General features: G+C 65.6%; 1 protein-coding gene across 2 annotated transcripts in view; it reads left to right on the top strand.

Annotated features, from left to right (window-relative positions):
• The first annotated feature begins 280 nt into the window (after positions 1-280).
• NACC2 (NACC family member 2) overlaps positions 281-6,854 on the top strand; it is a 68,247-nt gene continuing 61,673 nt past the window's right edge. For both annotated transcript variants that reach the window (XM_021081251.2, XM_085020055.1), the window contains exon 1: positions 281-358. The gene's annotated coding sequence lies outside the window, so the exon portion shown is untranslated. The remainder of the gene's footprint in view (positions 359-6,854) is intronic.

The raw sequence follows: 6,854 nt of genomic DNA, 5'->3' as shown, positions 1-6,854 counted from the left end.
ACGTCCCGTCCCGGCTCAGCGCCCGGCGCGGGGTCGCAGGCCGGGCGTTCGCGGAGCGGGCGTGCGGCGGGGGCGCAGAGCTGCCTCCCCTGGACCTCCCCGCCCGGGCCCCCCCCCCCCCGCCCCGGCCCCTTCCGGGGCGCCCACCTGCCGGCGGGGCGGCGCGCCCCGGGGCGGCGAGTGCGCGCGCGCGGCCGGCGCGCTGTCCCTTTAAACGGCCCGCGGCGCCTCCCCCGCGCGCCCCGCCCGCCGCGGTGCGGCCCGGTGCTGGGCGCGGCCGGAGAAAGTCCATGTGAGCCGGAGCGCCGGGCCGCCGGAGCACTTCCTGCCGCAGGCCGGACCGGGCCGGCGCCCGCAGGTACCCCAACTTCGCGCCGCCCGCGGGCCCCGCCGCCGCACTTCCCGCGAACTCCGCGGCGCGCCCTCCCGCGCCTGCCGCAGTGCCCAAGTTCGCGCCGCGCGCCGCCCGCGGAGGTGGCCGGCGGCGCCCGGGCCTGGGGAGGCGCTCGGCCGGCCGGGCCGCACCCCGCCCCGCCGCACACGGACCCCGGCTCCCGGCGCCGCCGCCGCCGGGCTTCGCGGGGCGCTCGGGACTCTCGGCCTCCCCCGGCCGGGCGGACGGAGCCCAGCCCGCCCGGGTGGGGAGGCCCCCGCGGAATCGGCCGGGGGCCGCGGCCCCGGGGCCACGCCCCTCCCTCAGGGCCAGGGTCCGAGGCCGGCGCGCGGCTGCGCATCAGCCTGGCCCTGCGCCTCTCCTTCCTCGCCCTCCCGGTCCCGCCGCCGGGCCCCTTCGTGGGCGTCCCTGCCCCGTGTCCTCCCTCGTGCACACCCTCCCTGGGGAGAGTCTGGGGCCCCGCTGCACTGGGAGGGGGCTGCCACCTCTCCTCCGCTGCTCTGTCCCTGCGGAGCTGGGGTCTTGGGGCCCGAGCCCCTTCTCCAGGAAGCTCGCGGTGAGGTCTGAGCCTGCTGCTCCCCCACCCCCCCACCCCCCCACCCCGCATGGTCGGGGACTCAAACCCTTCCGTGGTCGGCAGGGGTGGTGTTGGGGGGGTCATGAGGTCAGAGGTCACCTCCGGGACCCCCTCTTCCGGGCTTCTCAGAAGTTTGGTCTTGGGGCCCGTGATGCCAGCTCTCGCCGGTGCCCTTTAAACCTGTGGATCTGCGGTGGGCCGGTCCTGGGTCTGGGCTGCAGGCTGTGCATCGTCCTGGGATCCTCCTTCTCCCGGCCTGGATGGGGAATGTTTGGCCCCCACGGGCAGCTGGGCTTTCTTTCCGGCGTCGTTTCTTGGGACCCGTTGGGCACCCAGCCACCCGTCCCCTGCTGGTGCGTTCCGACGGAGCCTGTCCTGTGTGGTGGGGGCGGGAGGGGGCGCACCCTTCCTGGGCTGCCATCTGGTTGAGCTGGTCTTCTGAGCACCCTGGTCTGGTCTGGTCTGGTCTGGGTCTCTCTCTAGGTCTCCCCTTCCCAACCCCTGCTTCTCGGCTTCCTCTCTTGAGCGCCTGTCCCCTCTCCCCTGGCTCCCTGCAGGTCGCCCCAGAACAAAGGACCGGGTTCTCAGTGCTCAGGGCGGGCGGGTGGTTAAGCCCCCAAGGACTCCAGGACCCGGGTCTGCCTCTTGGCTCCATTTTAGAGATGAGGAAACGAGGCTGGGCGGGAGGAGGGAGTTGGGGACGGTCAGGCCGTGGCACTGCCATCCACTGTCCGAAGCGCCTTCCCCCTGCGCCCCCGTCTGTGCCGCCCATCCCTCCCAGGAGGCCCCAGGCGGACGCTCTCCCGTCGGTCATTCCACGGTTGGGTGGTACCTCGGCTCGGCCGGAGCCTGAGTCCAGAGCCTGTGTGGAGGAAGCAGGAGGAGGCCAGGCCCAGGGTGGTTGGCCCTGCTGTTCTGGGGAGCTGGCTGGAAGGAGCAGAGACGCAGGACGCGTATCACCTGTCACCTCTCTGTGGCGTGGATGGGTCCCCAGTGGTCACCCTGACGGGGTTGGTGCTGACTCTGAGAGCTGGCGTCGTCCGGCCTCTGCTCTGCAGCCCTTGTGCTCTTCTGCAGGATCCCGGGCCAGGAGAAGATGCCTGTGCTGGGGCTGCCTGGCAGAGCCCTCGGCCCTTTATCATGGCCGCGAGGGGACACCCAGAGGGGCCCCCCGGCAGGGGGCTCCCGGGTGACTTTTATTAGAATCCTCCAAACCTCTCTCTGTTTTCCAGCTAAAACATGAGCTGCGTTCATGTGAGAGGGATGCCCATGGCAAGCGCTGAGCTGGCGTGCACAGCCTGGGTTCCTCTGGCACCTTTGCCTCTCGGGCTCTGCCTGGCGGCCCGGCGGCCCCGGCTGGGGTGGGCCTGGTACCCCTCCTGGGACGGAAGATCAGAACAACGTCTTTGACCCTTTCAAGGATGTTCCCAGGCAGCACATCCTCCCTGTGCCTCCCCCTGAAGCCCACCCCACCCTGCCCCCTTGCAGCTCCCCTACCCTCTCCTGCCTGGGCTCTGCCCGGCCTGCCCCACCCCCCGGCCGGCCCCTGGGTTCTGTTGTCCTGCTGGGTTTTGGGGGTGCGGGACGAGCTGCCCTGGCTGGGGCGGGGTGGGGGCCACGTGCTGAATTGTTAGAGCCTGAGCAGCAGCCCCGTCCAGGCCTCGCCCCCAACTCACCAGCCTCATGTGTGCCCTGAAAAGCAGGGCCTCCGGCAGACCCCAGAGGGAGGGGCAGACTTGGGGAGCTGGGCTGGGCCTGGGTTCTTGGGACAAAGCAAGCCACCTTCCAGCTCGGGAGGGTGTTGCTGGCCTGGGCTGGCTCTTTCCCAGGGCCAGCATCCCCCAGGAGTGCCCTGGATCAATGGCCCTGGCCGTCAGTGCTGGCCTTTTGAAGGGGTGCAGTGCCTGTGCTGTGCCACCGTGAGGGGCACATATCTGTACACAGAGATAAGTGCCACCAGCCCCTGCTGGACCCAGAGGTGTTCCCGGTGAGCGGCACCCAGAGCCAACCCCACTTCGGGAGCTTGTGAGGTCTGGGGGGTCTGGGGTCTGACTCGGGGCTGGTGAGGGGCTTCAGCATCTCTCCTGGGGCCGGCCAGGCCCGGCCGCCTGCAGGGTCTGCAGAGAGCACAGCCCGGCCGGCCGGTGTTCTGGGTCCTCCCCAGGCCTCTCCAAGCGCCTCATTCACGTGGCTCTCCTGGCACCCCCGGCTTCTGCCCAAGGTGAGGAGCCTGGCACTCAGGTGCTTCCAGGTGGGGCTGGGACTTAGGGTTAGAGCCAGCATCTCTCTTTGGGCCTGCACCCCGGTTCAGAGGTGTGTCCTGTGTGTCCTCCGCCCCCCAACCCCTCCACCGGAGGTCCCACTCCCTTTTCTTGTGTCCCGAGACCCCAAAGGGTTACATCCCACCCCCGTCTTCAACCTCCGGGCTCGGGGTGCGGCCGCCGGGATGCGTTCAGTCAGCAGGCCTGAGGCGCCACTCCCGCCGCCCAGCCTCCTGAGCAGCAGGGATCCTGGCGACCTCTGTTTCTCTTTTAGCAAATCCTCGCTCTCACCAGGCCTGGCTCTCGATGAGATCATTTGCAAAATATGCTCCCGCCTGGCCAGGGCTCCCTCATTGTGTCACCTGCAGCTGCCTGCTCCTGGGAGCTGGGCTTCCTCCGGCCTGGCCTCTGGCTTTTGGGTTTGGAAGCAGGTGCTTTGTGGGTGAGGGTCTCAGAGGGCCTGGCAGGGCAGACGCAGTGTTTGGGACATGAACTTTGCAGCGCGGCTCCCTGGTGGCTGTCTCTGGGTTGGCATCCTCAGAGTGGGGGCAGCCCTCAGGGGGACAAGGACGGCAGGGCGCTGACCTTTCCCTGGGCCTGGGAGTGTATCTGAGCAGGAGGAATTGGTGAGGGGGGGTTCTGCTGTGACCCTGGGCTCTCCCCGGCCTGCCCTGCCTGCAGCTTCTCCAGGCCAGGAGGCCTCAGGAGCAGGGCCTCTGAGGGGTCTCTCAGATCACATCCTAGCCAAGGCTGTGTGACCTTGGGTGGGTAACTTAGCATCTCTGAGCCCCGTCCTGGCCCGTGTGTTGTGACACTACATAGTAGCTTCTTTATTCCCTGCTGGGAGGCTGAAGGTGAGCAGGCTGCGCCTCGGGGCCTCTGGAGATGCTCCCTCCCTGCAGGTGGACCAAGACGTGAGAGGGGTTCGTATCCCTTTAAGGGGAGGCTGCTTCTCAGGCTCCGGGAGGACGGAGGTACACTTTTCTGTGAGGTGTTTGTTTCTCTGGTCTCTGGTCCCACGGAGGAGAGGCTGGCTCTGGGTCTCTGAAGGAATCTTCCCCCTCCCCCTTGGCCCTGGGCCCTGGCATCTGGGAGGGCACATGGCCATGGATGGGCCGGGAACTCCTGGGCCCCGCCCAGTGTCTGCCCGTGTGCCTGGGAGGCAGGCAGGGCCGGGGGCGGGGACCGCAGGGGCCTGAAAGTGCCCATATATAGTCACTGGGGTAAGCCGTGAGCCTGGCTGTGGGGCTGTGTCCCAGGCCCAGGCTGGCCGGCCCCCACGGCCAGCATCAGGCCTAGCCACTGAGTCCTCCAGGGTGGGCTGGCCCTGGCGTGGGGGTACTGAGGGGAGCTGGCTTTGGAGCGAAGCATCAGGTACAGCAGCAGGCGCAGGTGTGGTGCTCTAGGAGCGTTTGTTGATTGAAAATAAAAACCTGGGCCCTCTGTCGTCAGGGCCAAATGTACTTCTTCATTTTTGGAAGTCGGAGGCCATGCTATGCGGCTGCCCCGTCAGCCAGAGCCACCCAAGCAAGCAGTTGCCTGCTTGTCTGCAACCCTAGCCCTTGCCCCACAAAATGCTCCCTTCGTTATGGTGACACCCCTAGATGTCCCCTCCCCATCCACACTGTGCCAGGGGCTTCTGCTGGCATTTTCTGGAAGAGGGCCTCCCCCCACAGCCCCCCTCCTGGCCGCTGGCTGGAGACCGGCTGGTGGGGCCTGCCAAGCTGCAGGGTGGTCTTTGCAGGAGGCCTGCTCGCTGTGGCGCGGGGTCAGGAGCCGAGGGCGTTGTCGCGGGTCCCACGGGGCTCCCCACCCTAGCTCTGGGCATCTGCCTGTCTCCTGTCCTGGCCGTCGGCGTCTCTGTGCCGAGAAGGGAGAAAGGGCCGGTCTCTGCTGCGTTCCGACTCTCGCGCTGTTAAAAATCACCCGGTGAACATAGTTTTTGCTCATTTAATTTCGTTTCCATCGCGCTGCTCAGCGCCTTTGTTAAATTTTGTATATTGGTACTTTTTGTTGTTGTCAGCAGTTTTTTTGGTCTTTCTTTTTTCTTTCTTTTGGGGGGGATATAAAACCATTAGGGTGAGAGAAGATTAAAAAGATACATTACAATTAAAATGTTAATGAAATCTGCATCATACAACTTTCGAAACCCTTTAGGCATTAATCTTGCCGGTGTCATGTCCATTAACTTTGGCTATTCTTATTCTACACTGACCCCTGCTGAGAGATTTGTGCTATAATTGGATTTTTTTTTTAATAAAAAAGAAAAAAAAAAAGCTTTTAAGGAAATAGAGATTGAGTGGTGGCCCTGGCTCTTACGCAAAGAGAAAGGGGGGGAGGGGGCCCCCCCGTGGGGGCGGGGCTCCTGCCTCTTCCAGCTTCTGGCCTCGCCCCTCTCTCCTTCCCTGTGGGTGACTGGCCAGTCCGTCCACGGGGACACTGCCCCGGTTGCTGCCCCCAGGGGGCCGAGGGTGGCCGTGTGCTCAGGCCCCGTGGTGCCCAGCTGGGTCCAGCTGGCCCGGCGAGCGGGCTTTCTCGGCCCCCGCGTCGCCGTCACAGCAAAGCCGGTCAGGTGGTTGGCAGGGGGCTGCAACAGACAGATTTCGTGTCTGTGTGTTTTTGCAACACCTTTCTATAAAGGGAAACATAATTTAAAATATGATTACTTAGTGTTGTAACAGCCGCCTCAGCGCTCCACGCTATGCCGAGATCATTATCAGAGGCTGATATTAACTTGCAAAGAATATTATGCAAATTGCCGGTTGGCTCCTCCGGGAACCCTTCTCGCGGGCTGGGGATGTGCTTGGGGTGCGGGGTGCCGGTGGGTCCCTCGGGGGTGACGCCCCGGCATCCCGGGCCCCCCGGTCCTTGGTCCCCGGCTGTGTCTCAGGACACTGGGGCAAGTCCGTCCCCTTCCTCCACACTCCTGTCTGCATGGGGGGACGTGGGGGGATGCGGGGAGCAGTGGGGACAGGGTGGACCCAGCGGAGGCTTTGGGGCAGGGTGACAGCTGGACACCCAGGTCCCCCAGCTGGCCACCCGGCTCTGTGCTGTGGTTTGAGTGAGTGTCGGCTCTGAAGGGGTCCTGGCAGGTGTGTGCCTTATGAGGTGGCTGTGATCACGGCTGCTGCCCCGTGGTCAGGGCGGACTGGGACAGGCTCTGGCAGCAGCTGGAGCTGGGCACTCATGAGTCCCAAGTGCTTGTCACTCCTAAAGGCTCCGAGGTCACAGACAGCCCCTGGCTCCTGCGACAGGCTAGCCCATCCACTGACTCAGCGCCTGGCTGGGTGGCCCCCAGGGGCCCAGGCAGCCCCCAGGGGGGCGGTGGCCCCGAGTGCCACGCACACCTGCCCTCTGGGGGTCTGAAGGTGGCTCCCTCCCTTGCTGAGGACAGCGCGGCCCCCATCATGTGAACGCTGCTTTGAGGGAGTCTCCGTGGGGTCTCTCAGCTCCAGGAACCTGGAAGTTTGCTCTCTGTGGAGAGGACGGGCCAGGGGCGGTGTCAGCCTCCTGGTCATCCTGGAGTGTAACAGGGGTGGGGTCATTTTCCTGGGGGCCAGGTAACAAGTGGCCACACAGCTGGGGACTTAACACGACAGAAATTGACTCTCCCACGGTCTGG

Source organism: Sus scrofa, chromosome 1 (genome assembly GCF_054392235.1).
Source record: "Sus scrofa isolate SSC_HxYL_T2T_F1_AM1 chromosome 1, Sscrofa_HxYL_maternal_Yorkshire_Landrace_v2.0, whole genome shotgun sequence".
Classification (NCBI taxonomy): domain Eukaryota; kingdom Metazoa; phylum Chordata; class Mammalia; order Artiodactyla; family Suidae; genus Sus; species Sus scrofa.
This window is presented reverse-complemented; position numbering and strand designations above follow the sequence as displayed.